This window comes from Acipenser ruthenus, chromosome 50, assembly GCF_902713425.1.
Source record: "Acipenser ruthenus chromosome 50, fAciRut3.2 maternal haplotype, whole genome shotgun sequence".
Taxonomy (NCBI): domain Eukaryota; kingdom Metazoa; phylum Chordata; class Actinopteri; order Acipenseriformes; family Acipenseridae; genus Acipenser; species Acipenser ruthenus.
Window position 1 is genome coordinate 8,035,872 of NC_081238.1, and position 20,749 is coordinate 8,056,620.

A 20,749-nucleotide genomic window follows, 5' to 3' on the forward strand; every position below is an offset into this window, starting at 1 on the left:
AGGGGAATGAGAGAGAAAGAGAGGAAAGAGAGAGAAAGAGAGGAATGAGAGGGAAAGAGAGGAACGAGAGGGAAAGAGAGGAACGAGAGAGAAAGAAGGGAACGAGAGAGAAAGAAGGGAACGAGAGAGAAAGAGGGGAACGATTGAGAAAGAGGGGAACGAGAGAGAAAGAGAGGAACGAGAGAGAAAGAGGGAAACGAGAGAGAAAGAGGGGAACGAGAGAGAAAGAGAGGAACGAGAGAGAAAGAGAGGAACGAGAGAGAAAGAGAGGAACGAGAGAGAAAGAGAGGAATGAGAGAGAGAGAAAGAGAGGAATGAGAGAGAGAGAAAGAGAGGAATGAGAGATCGAGAAAGAGGGGAATGAGAGAGAAAGAAGGGAATGAGAGAGAAAGAAGGGAATGAGAGAGAAAGAAGGGAATGAGAGAGAAAGAGGGGAATGACAGAGAAAGAGGGGAACGAGAGAAAGAGGGGAATGAGAGTGAGAGGAACGAGAGAGAAAGAGGGGAATGAGAGAGAGAGGAACGAGAGAGAAAGAGGGGAATGAGAGAGAGAGGAACGAGAGAGAAAGAGGGGAATGAGAGTGAAAGAGAGGAACGAGAGTGAAAGAGAGGAACGAGTGAGAAAGAGGGGAACGAGAGAGAAAGAGAGGAACGAGAAAGAGGCGAATGAGAGTGAAAGAGAGGAACGAGAGAGAAAGAGGGGAGTGATCGAGAAAGAGGGGAACGAGAGAGAAAGAGAGGAACGAGAGAGAAAGAGGGGAACGAGAGAGAAAGAGGGGAACGAGAGAGAAAGAGGGGAACGAGAGAGAAAGAGAGGAACGAGAGAGAAAGAAGGGAACGAGAGAGAAAGAGGGGAACGATTGAGAAAGAGGGGAACGAGAGAGAAAGAGAGGAACGAGAGAGAAAGAGGGGAACGAGAGAGAAAGGGGGGAACGAGAGAGAAAGAGAGGAACGAGAGAGAAAGAGAGGAACGAGAGAGAAAGAGAGGAACGAGAGAGAAAGAGAGGAATGAGAGAGAGAGAAAGAGAGGAATGAGAGAGAGAGAAAGAGAGGAATGAGAGATCGAGAAAGAGGGGAATGAGAGAGAAAGAAGGGAATGAGAGAGAAAGAAGGGAATGAGAGAGAAAGAAGGGAATGAGAGAGAAAGAGGGGAATGACAGAGAAAGAGGGGAACGAGAGAAAGAGGGGAATGAGAGTGAGAGGAACGAGAGAGAAAGAGGGGAATGAGAGAGAGAGGAACGAGAGAGAAAGAGGGGAATGAGAGAGAGAGGAACGAGAGAGAAAGAGGGGAATGAGAGTGAAAGAGGAACGAGAGTGAAAGAGAGGAACGAGTGAGAAAGAGGGGAACGAGAGAGAAAGAGAGGAACGAGAAAGAGGCGAATGAGAGTGAAAGAGAGGAACGAGAGAGAAAGAGGGGAGTGATCGAGAAAGAGGGGAACGAGAGAGAAAGAGGGGAACGAGAGAGAAAGAGGGGAACGAGAGAGAAAGAGAGGAACGAGAGAGAAAGAGGGGAACGAGAGAGAAAGAGGGGAGCGGTAGAGAAAGAGGGGAACGAGAGAGAAAGAGAGGAACGAGAGAGAAAGAGGGGAACGAGAGAGAAAGGGGGGAATGAGAGAGAAAGGGGGGAATGAGAGAGAAAGAGAGATACGAGAGAGAAAGAGGAACGAGAGAGAAAGAGGGGAACGAGAGAGCAAGAGGGGAACGAGAGAGAAAGAGAGGTACGAGAGAGAAAGAGAGGAACGAGAGTGAAAGAGAGGAACGAGAGTGAAAGAGGGGAACGAGAGAGAAAGAGAGCAACTAGAGAGAAAGAGAGGAACGAGAGAGAAAGAGGGGAATGAGAGAGAGAGGAACGAGAGAGAAAGAGGGGAATGAGAGTGAAAGAGAGGAACGAGAGAGAAAGAGGGGAACGAGAGAGAAAGAGAGGAACGAGAAAGAGGCGAATGAGAGTGAAAGAGAGGAACGAGAGATTAAGAGGGGAAAGAGAGAAAGAGGGGAGTGAAAGAGAAAGAGAGGAACGAGAGTGAAAGAGGGGAACGAGAGAGAAAGAGGGGAGTGATAGAGAAAGAGAGGAACGAGAGTGAAAGAGAGGAACGAGAGAGAGGGGAATGAGAGTGAAAGAGAGGAACGAGAGAGAAAGAGGCGAATGAGAGTGAAAGAGAGGAACGAGAGAGAAAGAGGGGAGTGATCGAGAAAGAGGGGAACGAGAGAGAAAGAGAGGAACGAGAGAGAAAGAGGGGAACGAGAGAGAAAGAGGGGAACGAGAGAGAAAGAGGGGAACGAGAGAGAAAGAGGGGAACGAGAGAGAAAGAGAGGAACGAGAGAGAAAGAGGGGAACGAGAGAGAAAGAGGGGAGCGGTAGAGAAAGAGGGGAACGAGAGAGAAAGAGAGGAGTGATCGAGATAGAGGGGAACGAGAGTGAAAGAGGGGAACGAGAGAGAAAGAGAGATACGAGAGAGAAAGAGGAACGAGAGAGAAAGAGTGGAACGAGAGAGAAAGAGGGGAGTGATAGAGAAAGAGAGCAACTAGAGAGAAAGAGAGGAACGAGAGAGAAAGAGAGGAACGAGAGAGAAAGAGAGGAACGAGAGTGAAAGAGGGGAACGAGAGAGAAAGAGGGGAGTGATAGAGAAAGAGAGCAACTAGAGAGAAAGAGAGGAACTAGAGAGAAAGAGAGGAACTAGAGAGAAAGAGAGGAACGAGAGAGAAAGAGGGGAATGAGAGAGAGAGGAACGAGAGAGAAAGAGGGGAATGAGAGTGAAAGAGAGGAACGAGAGAGAAAGAGGGGAACGAGAGAGAAAGAGAGGAACGAGAAAGAGGCGAATGAGAGTGAAAGAGAGGAACGAGAGAGAAAGAGAGATACGAGAGAGAAAGAGGAACGAGAGAGAAAGAGGGGAACGAGAGAGCAAGAGGGGAACGAGAGAGAAAGAGAGGTACGAGAGAGAAAGAGAGGAACGAGAGTGAAAGAGAGGAACGAGAGTGAAAGAGGGGAACGAGAGTGAAAGAGGGGAACGAGAGAGAAAGAGAGCAACTAGAGAGAAAGAGAGGAACGAGAGAGAAAGAGAGGAACGAGAGAGAAAGAGAGGAACGAGAGTGAAAGAGTGGAACGAGAGAGAAAGAGGGGAGTGATAGAGAAAGAGAGCAACTAGAAAGAGAGGAACGAGAGAGAAAGAGAGGAACGAGAGAGAAAGAGAGGAACGAGAAAGAGAGGAACGAGAGTGAAAGAGGGGAACGAGAGAGAAAGAGGGGAGTGATAGAGAAAGAGAGCAACTAGAGAGAAAGAGAGGAACTAGAGAGAAAGAGAGGAACTAGAGAGAAAGAGAGGAACTAGAGAGAAAGAGGGGAATGAGAGAGAGAGGAACGAGAGAGAAAGAGGGGAATGAGAGTGAAAGAGGAACGAGAGAGAAAGAGGGGAACGAGAGAGAAAGAGAGGAACGAGAAAGAGGCGAATGAGAGTGAAAGAGAGGAACGAGAGAGAAAGAGGGGAAAGAGAGAAAGAGGGGAGTGAAAGAGAAAGAGAGGAACGAGAGTGAAAGAGGGGAACGAGAGAGAAAGAGGGGAGTGATAGAGAAAGAGAGGAACGAGAGTGAAAGAGAGGAACGAGAGAGAGGGGAATGAGAGTGAAAGAGAGGAACGAGAGAGAAAGAGGGGAACGAGAGAGAAAGAGGGGAACGAGAGAGAAAGAGAGGAACGAGAGAGAAAGAGGGGAACGAGAGAGAAAGAGAGGAACGAGAGAGAAAGAGAGGAACGAGAGAGAAAGAGGGGAACGAGAGAGAAAGAGGGGAGTGATAGAGAAAGAGAGGAACGAGAGTGAAAGAGAGATACGAGAGAGAAAGAGGGGAACGAAAAAGAAAGAGGGAAATGAGATAGAAAGAAAGGAACGAGAGAGAAAGAGGGGAGTGATCGAGAAAGAGGGGAACGAGAGAGAAAGAGAGGAACGAGAGAGAAAGAGGGGAAGGAGAGAGAAAGAGGGGAACGAGAGTGAAAGAGGGGAACGAGAGAGAAAGAGGGGAGTGATCGAGATAGAGGGGAATGAGTGAAAGAGGGGAACGAGAGAGAAAGAGGGGAGTGATAGAGAAAGAGGAACGAGAGTGAAAGAGGGGAACGAGAGAGAGAGGGGAATGAGAGTGAAAGAGGGGAATGAGAGAGAAAGAGGGGAGTGATAGAGAAAGAGAGGAACGAGTGTGAAAGAGAGGAACTAGAGAAAGAGGGGAACGAGAGAGAAAGAGGGGAACGAGAGAGAAAGAGGGGAGTGATAGAGAAAGAGAGGAACGAGTGTGAAAGAGGGGAACGAGAGAGAAAGAGGGGAACGAGAGAGAAAGAGGGGAACGAGAGTGAAAGAGGGGAACGAGAGTGAAAGAGGGGAACGAGAGAGAAAGAGGGGAACGAGAGAGAAAGAGAGGAACGAGAGAGAAAGAGGGGAGTGATAGAGAAAGAGAGGAACGAGAGAGAAATAGGGGAATGAGAGAGAAAGAAAGGAACGAGAGAGAAAGAGGGGAACGAGAGAGAAAGAGAGGAATGAGAGTGAGAGGGGAATGAGAGAGAAAGAGGGTAACAAGAGAGAAAGAGAGGAACGAGAGAGAAAGAGGAACGAGAGTGAAAGAGGGGAACGAGAGAGAAAGAGGGGAACGAGAGAGAAAGAGGGGAGTGATAGAGAAAGAGAGGAACTAGAGAGAAAGAGAGGAACGAGAGAGAAAGAGAGATACGAGAGAGAAAGAGAGATACGAGAGAGAAAGAGGGGAACGAGAGAGAGAGGGGAATGAGAGAGAAAGAAAGGAACGAGAGAGAAAGAGGGGAGTGATCGAGAAAGAGGGGAACGAGAGAGAAAGAGAGGAACGAGAGAGAAAGAGGGGAACGAGAGAGAAAGAGAGGAACGAGAGAGAAAGAGGGGAACGAGAGTGAAAGAGGGGAACGAGAGAGAAAGAGGGGAGTGATAGAGAAAGAGAGGAACGAGAGTGAAAGAGGGGAACGAGAGAGAAAGAGGGGAACGAGAGAGAAAGAGGGGAGTGATAGAGAAAGAGAGGAACGAGTGTGAAAGAGGAACTAGAGAGAAAGAGGGGAGTGATAGAGAAAGAGAGGAATGAGAGAGAAAGAGGGGAATGAGAGAGAAAGAGGGGAATGAGAGAGAAAGAGGGGAACGAGAGAGAAAGAGGGGAGTGATAGAGAAAGAGAGGAACGAGTGTGAAAGAGAGGAACGAGAGAGAAAGAGGGGAATGAGAGTGAAAGAGAGGAACGAGAGTGAAAGAGAGGAACGAGAGAGAAAGAGGGGAACGAGAGAGAAAGAGGGGAACGAGAGAGAAAGAGAGGAACGAGAGAGAAAGAGGGGAACGAGAGAGAAAGAGGGGAACGAGAGAGAAAGAGGGGAACGAGAGAGAAAGAGGGGAACGAGAGAGAAAGAGGGGAACGAGAGAGAAAGAGAGGAACGAGAGAGAAAGAGAGGAACGAGAGAGAAAGAGAGGAACGAGAGAGAAAGAGAGGAATGAGAGTGAAAGAGGGGAACGAGAGAGAAAGAGGGGAACGAGAGAAAGAGGCGAATGAGAGTGAAAGAGGGGAGTGATAGAGAAAGAGAGAAAGAGAGGAACGAGAGTGAAAGAGGGGAACGAGAGAGAAAGAGGGGAATGAGAGAGAAAGAGGGGAGTGATAGAGAAAGAGAGAAAGAGAGGAACGAGAGTGAAAGAGGGGAACGAGAGAGAAAGAGGGGAGTGATAGAGAAAGAGAGGAACGAGAGTGAAAGAGAGGAACGAGAGAGAGAGGGGAATGAGAGAGAAAGAGGGGAATGAGAGAGAAAGAGGGGAACGAGAGAGAAAGAGAGGAACGAGAGAGAAAGGGGGGAATGGGAGAGAAAGAGAGGAACGAGAGAGAAAGAGGGGAACGAGAGAGAAAGAGGGGAGTGATAGAGAAAGAGAGGAACGAGAGAGAAAGAGAGGAACGAGAGAGAAAGAGGGGAGTGATAGAGAAAAAGAGGAACGAGAGTGAAAGAGAGGAACGAGAGAGAAAGAGGGGAATGAGAGAGAAAGAGGGGAATGAGAGAGAAAGAGGGGAAAGAGAGAGAAAGAGAGGAACGAGAGAGAAAGAGGGGAACGAGAGAGAAAGAGGGGAACGAGAGAGAAAGAGAGGAACGAGAGAGAAAGAGGGGAACGAGAGAGAAAGAGAGGAACGATAGTAAAAGAGAGGAACGAGAGTGAAAGAGGGGAACGAGAGTGAAAGAGGAGAACGAGAGAGAAAGAGGGGAACGAGAGAGAAAGAGGGGAGTGATAGAGAAAGAGAGGAACGAGAGTGAAAGAGAGGAACTAGAGAGAAAGAGGGGAATGAGAGTGAAAGAGAGGAACGAGAGAGAAAGAGGGGAATGAGAGAGAAAGAGGGGAATGAGAGAGAAAGAGAGGAACGAGAGAGAAAGAGGGGAACGAGAGAGAAAGAGGGGAACGAGAGAGAAAGAGGGGAACGAGAGTGAAAGAGGGGAACGAGAGTGAAAGAGGGGAGTGATCGAGATAGAGGGGAATGAGAGTGAAAGAGGGGAACGAGAGAGAAAGAGGGGAGTGATAGAGAAAGAGGGGAACGAGAGTGAAAGAGGGGAACGAGAGAGAAAGAGAGGAACGAGAGAGAAAGAGAGGAACGAGAGTGAAAGAGGGGAACGAGAGAGAAAGAGAGGAACGAGAGAGAAAGAAAGGAACGAGAGAGAAAGAGGGGAGTGATCGAGAGAGAAAGAGAGGAACGAGAGAGAAAGAGGGGAACGAGAGAGAAAGAGGGGAACGAGAGAGAAAGAGGGGAACGAGAGAGAAAGAGGGGAACGAGAGAGAAAGAGGGGAACGAGAGAGAAAGAGGGGAACGAGAGAGAAAGAGGGGAGTGATCGAGATAGAGGGGAATGAGAGTGAAAGAGGGGAGTGATAGAGAAAGAGAGGAACGAGAGTAAAAGAGAGGAACGAGAGAGAAAGAGGGGAACGAGAGAGAAAGAGAGGAACGAGAGAGAAAGAGGGGAACGAGAGAGAAAGAGGGGAATGAGAGAGAAAGAGAGGAACGAGGGAGAAAGAGGGGAATGAGAGAGAAAGAGGGGAAAGAGAGAGAAAGAGGGGAATGAGAGAGAAAGAGGGGAATGAGAGAGAGAGAGGAACGAGAGAGAAAGAGGGGAACGAGGGAGAAAGAGAGGAACGAGAGAGAAAGAGAGGAACGAGAGAGAAAGAGGGGAGTGATAGAGAAAGAGAGGAACGAGAGTGAAAGAGAGGAACGAGAGAGAGAGGGGAGTGATAGAGAAAGAGAGGAACGATAGTAAAAGAGAGGAACGAGAGAGAGAGGGGAATGAGAGTGAGAGGGGAATGAGAGTGAGAGGGGAACGAGAGAGAAAGAGAGGAAAGAGAGAGAAAGAGGGGAACGAATGAGAAAGAGAGGAATGAGAGAGAAATAGGGGAATGAGAGAGAAAGAGAGGAACGAGAGAGAAAGAGGGGAACGAGATAGAAAGAGGGTAGTGATAGAGAAAGAGGAACGAGAGAGAAAGAGGGGAACGAGAAGGAAAGAGGAACGAGAGAGAAAGAGGGGAACGAGAGAGAAAGAGAGGAACGAGAGAGAAAGAGGGGAACGAGAGAAAGAGGGGAACGAGAGAGAAAGAGGGGAACGAGAGAGAAAGAGAGGAATGAGAGAGAAAGAGGGGAATGAGAGAGAAAGAGGGGAGTGAAAGAGAAAGAGAGGAACGAGAGAGAAAGAGGGGAACGAGAAGGAAAGAGGAACGAGAGAGAAAGAGGGGAACGAGAGAGAAAGAGAGGAACGAGAGAGAAAGAGGGGAACGAGAGAGAAAGAGGGGAACGAGAGAGAAAGAGGGGAACGAGAGAGAAAGAGAGGAATGAGAGAGAAAGAGGGGAATGAGAGAGAAAGAGGGGAGTGAAAGAGAAAGAGAGGAACGAGAGTGAAAGAGGGGAACAAGAGAGAAAGAGGGGAGTGATAGAGAAAGAGAGGAACGAGAGTGAAAGAGAGGAACAAGAGAGAGAGGGGAATGAGAGTGAAAGAGAGGAACGAGAGAGAGAGGGGAGTGATAGAGAAAGAGAGGAACAATAGTAAAAGAGAGGAACGAGAGAGAGAGGGGAATGAGAGTGAAAGAGGGGAACGAGAGAGAAAGAGAGGAAAGAGAGAGAAAGAGGGGAACGAATGAGAAAGAAAGGAATGAGAGAGAAAGAGAGGAACGAGAGAGAAAGAGAGGAACGAGAGAGAAAGAGGGCAACGAGATAGAAAGAGGGTAGTGATAGAGAAAGAGAGGAACGAGAGAGAAAGAGGGAACAAGAGAGAGGGGAATGAGAGTGAAAGAGAGGAACGAGGGAGAAAGAGGGGAATGAGAGAAAGAGGGGAAAGAGAGAAAGAGAGGAACGAGAGAGAAAGAGGGGAATGAGAGAGAAAGAGAGGAACGAGAGAGAAAGAGGGGAACGAGGGAGAAAGAGAGGAACGAGAGAGAAAGAGAGGAACGAGAGAGAAAGAGGGGAGTGATAGAGAAAGAGAGGAACGAGAGTGAAAGAGAGGAACGAGAGAGAGGGGAGTGATAGAGAAAGAGAGGAACGATAGTAAGAGAGGAACGAGAGAGAGAGGGGAATGAGAGTGAAAGAGGGGAACGAGAGAGAGAGGGGAACGAGAGAGAAAGAGAGGAACGAGAGAGAAAGAGGGGAGTGATAGAGAAAGAGAGGAACGAGAGTGAAAGAGAGGAACAAGAGAGAAAGAGGGGAATGAGAGAGAAAGAGGGGAACGAGAGAGAAAGAGAGGAAAGAGAGAGAAAGTGGGGAATGAGAGAGAAAGTGGGGAATGAGAGAGAGAGGAACGAGAGAGAAAAAGAGGAACGAGAGAGAAAGAGAGGAACGAGAGAGAAAGAGAGGAACGAGAGAGAAAGAGAGGAACGAGAGAGAAAGAGAAGAACGAGAGAGAAAGAGAGGAAAGAGAGAGAAAGTGGGGAATGAGAGAGAAAGTGGGGAATGAGAGAGAGAGGAACGAGAGAGAAAAAGAGGAACGAGAGAGAAAGAGAGGAACGAGAGAGAAAGAGAGGAACGAGAGAGAAAGAGAGGAACGAGAGAGAAAGAGAAGAACGAGAGAGAAAGAGAGGAAAGAGAGAGAAAGAGGGGAATGAGAGAGAAAGAGAGGAAAGAGAGAGAAAGAGGGGAACGAGAGAGAAAGAGGGGAATGAGAGAGAAAGAGGGGAACGAGAGAGAAAGAGAGGAACGAGAGAGAAAGAGAGGAACGAGAGAGAAAGAGAAGAACGAGAGAGAAAGAGAGGAAAGAGAGAGAAAGAGGGGAATGAGAGAGAAAGAGGGGAACGAGAGAGAAAGAGGGGAGTGATAGAGAAAGAGAGGAACGAGTGTGAAAGAGAGGAACGAGAGAGAAAGAGGGGAATGAGAGTGAAAGAGAGGAACGAGAGAGAAAGAGGGGAACGAGAGAGAAAGAGGGGAACGAGAGAGAAAGAGAGGAACTAGAGAGAAAGAGGGGAACGAGAGAGAAAGAGGGGAACGAGAGAGAAAGAGGGGAACGAGAGAGAAAGAGAGGAACGAGAGAGAAAGAGAGGAACGAGAGAGAAAGAGAGGAATGAGAGTGAAAGAGGGGAACGAGAGAGAAAGAGGGGAACGAGAGAAAGAGGCGAATGATAGAGAAAGAGAGAGAGAGGAACGAGAGTGAAAGAGGGGAACGAGAGAGAAAGAGGGGAATGAGAGAGAAAGAGGGGAGTGATAGAGAAAGAGAGAAAGAGAGGAACGAGAGTGAAAGAGGGGAACGAGAGAGAAAGAGGGGAGTGATAGAGAAAGAGAGGAACGAGAGTGAAAGAGAGGAACGAGAGAGAGAGGGGAATGAGAGAGAAAGAGGGGAACGAGAGAGAAAGAGAGGAACGAGAGAGAAAGAGAGGAACGAGAGAGAAAGAGGGGAACGAGAGAGAAAGAGGGGAGTGATAGAGAAAGAGAGGAACGAGAGAGAAAGAGAGGAACGAGAGAGAAAGAGGGGAGTGATAGAGAAAAAGAGGAACGAGAGTGAAAGAGAGGAACGAGAGAGAAAGAGGGGAATGAGAGAGAAAGAGGGGAATGAGAGAGAAAGAGGGGAAAGAGAGAGAAAGAGGGGAAAGAGAGAGAAAGAGAGGAACGAGAGAGAAAGAGGGGAACGAGAGAGAAAGAGGGGAACGAGAGAGAAAGAGAGGAACGAGAGAGAAAGAGGGGAACGAGAGAGAAAGAGAGGAACGATAGTGAAAGAGAGGAACGAGAGTGAAAGAGGGGAACGAGAGTGAAAGAGGAGAACGAGAGAGAAAGAGGGGAACGAGAGAGAAAGAGGGGAGTGATAGAGAAAGAGAGGAACGAGAGTGAAAGAGAGGAACTAGAGAGAAAGAGGGGAATGAGAGTGAAAGAGAGGAACGAGAGAGAAAGAGGGGAACGAGAGAGAAAGAGAGGAACGAGAGTGAAAGAGGGGAACGAGAGAGAAAGAGAGGAACGAGAGAGAAAGAGAGGAACGAGAGTGAAAGAGGGGAACGAGAGAGAAAGAGAGGAACGAGAGAGAAAGAAAGGAACGAGAGAGAAAGAGGGGAGTGATCGAGAGAGAAAGAGAGGAACGAGAGAGAAAGAGGGGAACGAGAGAGAAAGAGGGGAACGAGAGAGAAAGAGGGGAACGAGAGAGAAAGAGGGGAACGAGAGAGAAAGAGGGGAACGAGAGAGAAAGAGGGGAGTGATCGAGATAGAGGGGAATGAGAGTGAAAGAGGGGAGTGATAGAGAAAGAGAGGAACGAGAGTAAAAGAGAGGAACGAGAGAGAAAGAGGGGAACGAGAGAGAAAGAGAGGAACGAGAGAGAAAGAGGGGAACGAGAGAGAAAGAGGGGAATGAGAGAGAAAGAGAGGAACGAGGGAGAAAGAGGGGAATGAGAGAGAAAGAGGGGAAAGAGAGAGAAAGAGGGGAATGAGAGAGAAAGAGGGGAATGAGAGAGAGAGAGGAACGAGAGAGAAAGAGGGGAACGAGGGAGAAAGAGAGGAACGAGAGAGAAAGAGAGGAACGAGAGAGAAAGAGGGGAACGAGGGAGAAAGAGAGGAACGAGAGAGAAAGAGAGGAACGAGAGAGAGAGGGGAGTGATAGAGAAAGAGAGGAACGATAGTAAAAGAGAGGAACGAGAGAGAGAGGGGAATGAGAGTGAGAGGGGAATGAGAGTGAGAGGGGAACGAGAGAGAAAGAGAGGAAAGAGAGAGAAAGAGGGGAACGAATGAGAAAGAGAGGAATGAGAGAGAAATAGGGGAATGAGAGAGAAAGAGAGGAACGAGAGAGAAAGAGGGGAACGAGATAGAAAGAGGGTAGTGATAGAGAAAGAGGAACGAGAGAGAAAGAGGGGAACGAGAAGGAAAGAGGAACGAGAGAGAGAGGGGAACGAGAGAGAAAGAGAGGAACGAGAGAGAAAGAGGGGAACGAGAGAAAGAGGGGAACGAGAGAGAAAGAGGGGAACGAGAGAGAAAGAGAGGAATGAGAGAGAAAGAGGGGAGTGAAAGAGAAAGAGAGGAACGAGAGAGAAAGAGGGGAACGAGAAGGAAAGAGGGGAACGAGAAGGAAAGAGGAACGAGAGAGAAAGAGGGGAACGAGAGAGAAAGAGAGGAACGAGAGAGAAAGAGGGGAACGAGAGAGAAAGAGGGGAACGAGAGAGAAAGAGGGGAACGAGAGAGAAAGAGGGGAACGAGAGAGAAAGAGAGGAATGAGAGAGAAAGAGGGGAATGAGAGAGAAAGAGGGGAGTGAAAGAGAAAGAGAGGAACGAGAGTGAAAGAGGGGAACAAGAGAGAAAGAGGGGAGTGATAGAGAAAGAGAGGAACGAGAGTGAAAGAGAGGAACAAGAGAGAGAGGGGAATGAGAGTGAAAGAGAGGAACGAGAGAGAGAGGGGAGTGATAGAGAAAGAGAGGAACGATAGTAAAAGAGAGGAACGAGAGAGAGAGGGGAATGAGAGTGAAAGAGGGGAACGAGAGAGAAAGAGAGGAAAGAGAGAGAAAGAGGGGAACGAATGAGAAAGAGAGGAATGAGAGAGAAAGAGAGGAACGAGAGAGAAAGAGAGGAACGAGAGAGAAAGAGGGCAACGAGATAGAAAGAGGGGAGTGATAGAGAAAGAGAGGAACGAGAGTGAAAGAGAGGAACGAGAGAGAGGGGAGTGATAGAGAAAGAGAGGAACGATAGTAAGAGAGGAACGAGAGAGAGAGGGGAATGAGAGTGAAAGAGAGGAACGAGGGAGAAAGAGGGGAATGAGAGAAAGAGGGGAAAGAGAGAAAGAGAGGAACGAGAGAGAAAGAGGGGAATGAGAGAGAAAGAGAGGAACGAGAGAGAAAGAGAGGAACGAGAGAGAAAGAGAGGAACGAGAGAGAAAGAGAGGAACGAGAGAGAAAGAGGGGAGTGATAGAGAAAGAGAGGAACGAGAGTGAAAGAGAGGAACGAGAGAGAGGGGAGTGATAGAGAAAGAGAGGAACGATAGTAAGAGAGGAACGAGAGAGAGAGGGGAATGAGAGTGAAAGAGGGGAATGAGAGAGAAAGAGGGGAACGAGAGAGAGAGAGGAAAGAGAGAGAAAGAGGGGAACGAATGAGAAAGAGAGGAATGAGAGAGAAAGAGAGGAACGAGAGAGAAAGAGAGGAACGAGAGAGAAAGAGGGCAACGAGATAGAAAGAGGGTAGTGATAGAGAAAGAGAGGAACGAGAGAGAAAGAGGGGAACGAGAAGGAAAGAGGAACGAGAGAGAAAGAGGGGAACGAGAGAGAAAGAGGGGAACGAGAGAGAAAGAGAGGAACGAGAGAGAAAGAGGGGAACGAGAGAGAGAGGGGAACGAGAGAGAAAGAGAGGAACGAGAGAGAAAGAGGGGAGTGATAGAGAAAGAGAGGAACGAGAGTGAAAGAGAGGAACGAGAGAGAAAGAGGGGAATGAGAGAGAAAGAGGGGAACGAGAGAGAAAGAGAGGAAAGAGAGAGAAAGTGGGGAATGAGAGAGAGAGGAACGAGAGAGAGAGGAACGAGAGAGAAAGAGAGGAACGAGAGAGAAAGAGAGGAACGAGAGAGAAAGAGAGGAACGAGAGAGAAAGAGAGGAACGAGAGAGAAAGAGAAGAACGAGAGAGAAAGAGAGGAAAGAGAGAGAAAGAGGGGAATGAGAGAGAAAGAGAGGAAAGAGAGAAAGAGGGGAACGAGAGAGAAAGAGGGGAATGAGAGAGAAAGAGGGGAACGAGAGAGAAAGAGAGGAACGAGAGAGAAAGAGAGGAACGAGAGAGAAAGAGAGGAAAGAGAGAGAAAGAGGGGAATGAGAGAGAAAGAGAGGAAAGAGAGAGAAAGAGGGGAGTGATAGAGAAAGAGAGGAAAGAGAGAGAAAGAGGGGAACGAGAGAGAAAGAGGGGAATGAGAGAGAAAGAGGGGAACGAGAGAGAAAGAGAAGAACGAGAGAGAAAGAGAGGAACAAGAGAGAAAGAGGGGAATGAGAGAGAAAGAGGGGAACGAGAGAGAAAGAGAGGAAAGAGAGAGAAAGTGGGGAATGAGAGAGAGAGGAACGAGAGAGAAAAAGAGGAACGAGAGAGAAAGAGAGGAACGAGAGAGAAAGAGAGGAACGAGAGAGAAAGAGAGGAACGAGAGAGAAAGAGAAGAACGAGAGAGAAAGAGAGGAAAGAGAGAGAAAGAGGGGAATGAGAGAGAAAGAGAGGAAAGAGAGAGAAAGAGGGGAACGAGAGAGAAAGAGGGGAATGAGAGAGAAAGAGGGGAACGAGAGAGAAAGAGAGGAACGAGAGAGAAAGAGAGGAACGAGAGAGAAAGAGAAGAACGAGAGAGAAAGAGAGGAAAGAGAGAGAAAGAGGGGAATGAGAGAGAAAGAGAGGAAAGAGAGAGAAAGAGGGGAATGAGAGAGAAAGAGAGGAACGAGAGAGAAAGAGAGGAACGAGAGAGAAAGAGAGGAACGAGAGAGAAAGAGAAGAACGAGAGAGAAAGAGGGGAATGAGAGAGAAAGAGAGGAAAGAGACCCATACGGAAGAAAAATATATGTTTAATATATTATTTAAAATATATTGAATGACAAAATAATATATTCAAATGTTAAGTGGATAATATATGTAAAAAAATATTAAATACATTTTTAATATATAGAAATTGGCCGGATTTCATATATGTAACAATACAATAACAATATATGAAAAATATGTAGTTTAATTATAGTTTTCATACTTTTATAATATATTAATCACATATGAAACATACATTTAAAATGTATGTATTATATAGTATGAATACATGGTATCATGTCAAAAATATATGTTTAATACATGTTATTATATATATACACACATTAATAACATATATAGAAATATATATTTCAATAAATGTATGATATCATAATTAAAGTGTTGTGTTGGTAATGTATTTACTCATATATGGAAAAATGTGAATTTACATATGTAAACGTGTGATGCAGGAAAAGAGTAATACAAATGGATCACTTCACATGCAATAACAGTTTGCAAAGTTTTGTGGACTGCTACAGTAGTACGATAAATAAAATGCACCCATTTTATAAATTTATAAAACTTTATTGAACAGTTATCAGTTTGAGCCCTCATCTGAGCGACTGCAAAATCTTGTTTACAATCTTGTTATAAACAGAGTTGGAGTTTCACTGAATTACTTAAAAAAAAAAACAACATTACTTTCATCCCCTAATATTTCTCGGATATACACATGTACATTATCACTATAGATACAATAACACTACTGTAAATTAACACTATTTCTTACGGCAAGCCGAATCATCATTTAGAGATACCTTCAAATATTTGAAGGTATCTCTAACTGGCAGTTTGGCCCTGTAGCTCGCCAAACAGACATATTGAAATATTTGAAGATATCTTAAAATAATTGAAAACCGTAGGAAACCATGGTAAAAGTAAGGTAAATCAATGGTAAAAGTGCAAAAACATTACAATAAAGTCAACAGGCAAAACTTCAATAAGGGATGTTTCATTTGTTTTTGAAATTAAACATCTAAATAAAACACAGGGGAAACCTAAAACAGAACTAGAACTACCACGCAGTTTATGACTTCTAAGCCCAGTACCAGTATCAGTTAGTATCATTAAAGCCTTGTGTATTTTAGTGTGCGTTTTTCTTTATTCCATACCTAAGTTCAGCTATTTTCCCATTAATTACAGAATTACAGAATGTGATTTGGTGGCAAGTAGAAATGTCATCAGAGCTGAAAAGGAAAAGAAAGTTTTAAAAAAATACATACTTGAGATATAACATTCAAAAGCACTATATGAATCACCATTTTTTGCAAGTTAAAAAAAAAAAAACAATTGTACACTCTTACTCTGACCAACTCAGTTTGTTTCGATGTTTGAATGCTAAGAAACCCATTTTTATTGAGAACTAAATGCATATTTAAATGCATATGACAATATTCAATTGTCAACCATTAAAGTAGTGAGTGCAGGACAAAGCCTGTTCATAGCACCATACATTTATTTCTTAATTCTTTAGTTAAAACCTCTTACGCCCTCTAGTCCCGCGGGCGGAACACGGAACCGCACGTAAATATTATATTTGATAACTCATTTTTAATATTATTACAAAAGCAAAAGCTTAAAAAAAGCTGATGAATATCAAAATCGTTGTTTTCCTACCGTCAAACCGCGAAGGAATTTTTCGAATCCGTCGTTTCACCGCTGAGATATCCCATTCGCAATGTGTCTAGTACCCCCATGCATTCAAAACAAAAGCAATCGACTAGCTTGCGTTTTGCTGCTCTGGTCTTACAGCTGTCTGATGATGGTGAAACCTCCCTGATCACGAGTAAGATTTTTATCACACCTGAGGTTTTAGTCTTGATGCCCAAGGGGTTACCTTGAATTCAAGCCCTGAACCATGCCTGTGCTGTCTATACTTTGGAAGATATTGTGATTTATTTAAGGGCACAGCCCCCCAGGCGGAAATTGTCTGTGAGGGGCTGGGGTTTTGACAGGTTAATGCTGAATAACAGCGCAATGTGAAGTAGTGGTTAGGGATCTGGACTCTTGACCAGACGGTCATGGATTCAATCTCAGGTGGAGGACCCTTCTGTTGTACCTTTGAGTAAGGTGCTATACCTAGATTGCTACAGCAATTATAGTATATATATATATATATATATATATATATATATGGGTAATTGCATGTAAAAATAATGTGATATAATTGTAACAATTGTAAGTTGCCCTGGATAAGGATGTCTGCTAAGAAATACATAAATAACAAACATATTGAATTCAAAACTATTTTTAAGTGAAAAGAGGCTCTATGGAAGAAAAATTATGGACATCTACAAAAAGAAGGTTTAAAAGCATTTAATTAATAACTCTTAAAAACACTCACCGTATATGGCATTCACTTTGTTGGGATCCAAGGCCTCTCTTCTTTCCCCATGTTTCTGTCGTTTGCCACTTTCACCACGTAAATTACTTTTTACTAAAGTTTCAACGTCAAACACAGACAGCATAGCATTTCTCACAAATGAAGTGTAGGAAGTAGCCTTATTTGTTATTGTCCAAGCCAGCTGGTCTATGTACACTCCACTTCCTGGATGAATTTCTACCTGTTTAAAGAAGAAATTTTATTTTAATAACAAATAAACCAAGAAAAAAACATAAATATGTGGCATTTTCTCAAAACCAGGATTCGGGTAATTCTCTAGCTTGTTCTTGATTCTAGGAAATTGTGTGCTTGCAAATTTCATGACTTTATAAGCCTTGATTTAAAATTAATGCTATCTATGGCTCCTTTAAAAGTCTGTGCTTGTCAATAAGGTAAAATACACCACTGAGCATATATGACCTCTATAGCATCAAGAACCCAGTTACAATAAAGCCGCTTTCACACTGTCACTGACACGGTGTCAAGCGGGTCGGCCGAGAGGTTTCAGACTGCAATTTATAGACCCGGGTCAGGAGCGGCAACAACGCAATGTGCAGACTAAAAAAAAAAAAACGGCATTTCGCCTCACTCGACCCGGACCTCCTGAAGTGGGTCGCCTCCTACCCGGGTCAACCCGCTTACGACCCGGGTAAGTGCTTTCACACTAGCAAAAAAATTACCCGGGACACCAATAAGCGTGTCATGACCCGGGTCGGAGTGCCAGTGTCAAAAGGGCTTAAGCCTAGGATGCAGTCCTCACAAACGCAATAATGATCTACTTGTCTGTTGTGGATGACATGTACAAGCCAAAACAAAAAGTCATTAATTGTTAAAGAACTGCAGAAGTGTCATGGTAAAGTATAATAAAACTAATTAAATTTCTGCTCTACAAATTCATATTAGGTTTTCAATTAAATTGGGTTAAATCTGCAAGCTATAAAAAGGATAATGATTCACTGACATATACCACTGCCTGTAATACAACACACTGTTACCTTGTCAAGTTGTCTTCCATTTCCTTGTGATTGAGGAATTGAGGATATGGACACAGTTGATCCTGCAGACGACGCAGCATACCGTGGACTTCCACAAAGACAATTTGCCTCACTGTCAATAGAGTGGTCAGTAGGACCACAGTTGTCCCTCTTTCCTAGCTCCTCAATTTTGTCCAATATCACAGGGATAGCTGCAATTATACAATATTCGGCTTTATGAAAGCCTTTGCAATTCTGTTCCAATTCGTCTTTTCTTTTTAAAAATTTGGAAATCGGCAAGCTTTTTTTATACCCCCCCCCAATTAGAAATCACCAATTGTATGGACTAATCAAGTAAAGGCAGGTTCACAACGCAGTTGATGTTGATACCAATACCATTGTCTTAACCCATAGGCGCAGCGCCTAATCAATCATCAATTAATTAATTAATCTCATTATTATTATTATTATTTATTTCTTAGCAGACGCCCTTATCCAGGGCGACTTACAATCGTAAGCAAAAACATTTCAAGCGTTACAATACAAGTAATCCAGTTTTATGTATGGTTCCAGAATAAACAGGAGTTTGTTTTTTTCCACAAATATGTGCATTTCTTAACTTATTTATTAGTCTTTATTAATATAATGCTCCTGACGCTATACTATATTTATTCTGCTTGAAACAATAATGCTTACCTCCAACTACCGTTTCCTTGAGCTTCTTATTCTCCTGTTCTAGTTCTTGAATTTTACTTTTAAGTTGTTGTACCTCTCCATCCTCTTTATTAGTTTGCGGTTTCTTAGTCAGCTGATTCAGAATTTCAGTAGACCTTTGTTGCTTTGCAGATGCTTTAGTCTTTGAGTTCTAAATAAACAAACCAAAAACATTTTTTTTTACTGCTGTCTAAAATAACTTTGCGGAACTCAATAATACTGTACCATCAACAGCGTCCACTTGTAGCCTTCTGTGACAGATACTGCTTCCTACCTAGGGCCTAATCGCAAATTAAAACCCAGTATTAATGGCAGATTCCCTCAGGCGTAGAAGACTGTAACCTTGTGACAAACAAAAAAAGATACCATCAGCACCAGATTTGTAACTTATGATTAGTGGGTCAAAGTTTTTATTTGGTCCTTGCATCACACCTTAAAATAAATGTAGTATGTTGTTCAGTCTTAAAATTTAACAGAAATGTTAAATAGCAATGTTTACCTGGCACACTTGAGTGTCTGGTGTCACTGCTGGATTCATCAGCATATCTGCTACTTTGAAATTTCTTTCTTTTCAAAGCTGGAGTCTCTTCTGCTCTTGTCATTGCATCACGCATTTGAACAAGTTCCAACTGTCTTTCTTAAAAATGAAACAGAAAGGATCATAATTAATCAATACTCAACAAGTTGTTTTCTTGTATTTCAAAAGTATTACATGTTAAAGTAACTAGGAAGATATTGGTTGTTTAAAATTTAACATGACTTAATGAAAAAATAATAATAACTTTACTACATTTATAATTATGTAGTGTGCTTATTTTTTTCTAATTACTTCCAAATGAGTAATTTATACAGAGAATCTAACACAGCAGTCACCTAAAATTCGGGATGCAGTACTACTACTAGGCCATAGCTATTGTTGCTGGCATTTCTTGACTTCATGTGATACAGTAATTAACTTTTTTTTTCAACCTACGATTAAAATATGTATTTCCATTTTTTACTACTTACAAAGATCGTAATTGCTAATGCATCTCTATATCTCAAAGTTGTGGTAAATATGGTATACTAACCTCCCACTTTCTCCACTTCACAATCGAAAGCTTGCCATCCTTCACGTGGTCGTTTACTCCCTCTTCTCCACTCTGCGACATAATGGCGCTCATCTTCGTCGCCTTCTTCTTCAAAATCCTCAATATTAAATCCTTTAATCCACTCAGTAGGAATTACACTCAATTTACCGTCATCGTCGCCATTTACCCACTTTACTAGTGCGAACATGCTTGCTCCGTCTCTCTGTGCACCTTCCCAACTGAAAGTCAGCACGAAACGTGTGATGATTTCACTTCCTGTCGGCCAAAAAATACGACGTCCAGATAAATACAAATAAATCGAATAAAAAAGAAATATGAAAACCACGATCCCTTTTATGTTTCTAATTAATAATTTGGCTAGATAAATATATATTATTTTGTTTCCTTTAGTGTTTTGAAAGCGAATTTGTCAGACAACGGAACTGAAAGTAGGAGGAGCTGTGTGCGACGTCAAACACAGCAGCCATAACGCACATGAGCTGCTGTAGTGTTAACATAATGTCTTTCTCATTGTTGGCTGCTTGTGATTTAAGTAATCCATGCAATGTACTTTTACACAGTTTTTTAGGCTGGCACGTGGGCTGTAAATTATGAGTGATTATAATAAAAACGATATCACCACAGCACAGCGTGGCTACAAACGCTACCTGGCTGACCAAATGGCTGTTCCAGGAAGAACACTTAGACGATGGAAAAGGATAAGGCAAGTAGCTTCACTAGTGTTTAATTTATTAAAGCTGTTCAGTCATAATACGATAGTATATATTCTAAACCTTTATTTTTATTTTATAGGAACAAGGAACAATCAAGTCAAGCAGAAACAACGTTGAGTAAAGTATTTCAACCTAGGCTGTACATAATATAGGCACAGTTAAAACCTGTTAAAATGATAGTAAAACAAGTGAAATAACGAGATCTACTATTTGTTTTGTAGAATAAATAGAAAGCGCTACAAATGATTTAGGATTAATTCTGAAGGAAGTAGTTCATTTTCAAACGGCCGTGTTTGGTAGTTGATTGCACATTACTGTGTGGCTTATTCTGTGTATAATATTTTTTGTACTTTGTTAAATGCAATTGATTTACTGTTTATGTGTGGGTGTGCGTCTGTAGGGTTCTTTAACACATGACGAGATTCGTACTGTAAGCAACACTGAAGATGATGACAGTCTAGAAACTGATGAAGACGTTGATGTACCAGAATCCAGTAATCTATCAGAAGAACGGGAACCTGAAATAACCCCAAGTGAACAGGAGAATGCAGATCTTGAGTCAATTACCACGGTAAAGTGCTAGTAATTTTTGTTATTATGTGCTAATGTAGTATAATGTGTAATGCTATACAAAGTAATATATCTAATAGAAACTTTTTTTTAAAATTTAAATTTTACCTTTTTGCTGTTTCTGTTAAAATAAATGTGACCATTTAAAGCTATAAACGTCTGTATACAGGCACAAATGCAGGAATATGTTAATCTAATAGTTGCTCATGAATTGTAATAATTTATCTGTTCAATAATATCATGTTTATTTTAGAGCTTTTACAAAACACTAAATAGAAACAATATAATTGCAGTACATGTATATTTGTAATACTATAAATGTA

At 43.7% G+C, this 20,749-nt stretch overlaps 2 protein-coding genes and 1 long non-coding RNA gene across 4 annotated transcripts in view; 1 reads left to right on the plus strand and 2 right to left on the minus strand.

Annotated features, from left to right (window-relative positions):
• Positions 1–20,749, minus strand: part of LOC117965878 (zinc finger protein 501-like) — a 628,111-nt gene that overhangs the window by 99,637 nt on the left and 507,725 nt on the right. The gene's annotated exons all lie outside the window — the stretch shown is intronic.
• Positions 1–20,749, minus strand: part of LOC131722015 (zinc finger protein ZFP2-like) — a 220,050-nt gene that overhangs the window by 85,088 nt on the left and 114,213 nt on the right. The gene's annotated exons all lie outside the window — the stretch shown is intronic.
• LOC131722039 (uncharacterized) overlaps positions 19,275–20,749 on the plus strand; it is a 2,843-nt gene continuing 1,368 nt past the window's right edge. The window contains exon 1 of the long non-coding RNA XR_009319996.1: positions 19,275–20,427. This is a non-coding gene — a long non-coding RNA (uncharacterized LOC131722039). The remainder of the gene's footprint in view (positions 20,428–20,749) is intronic.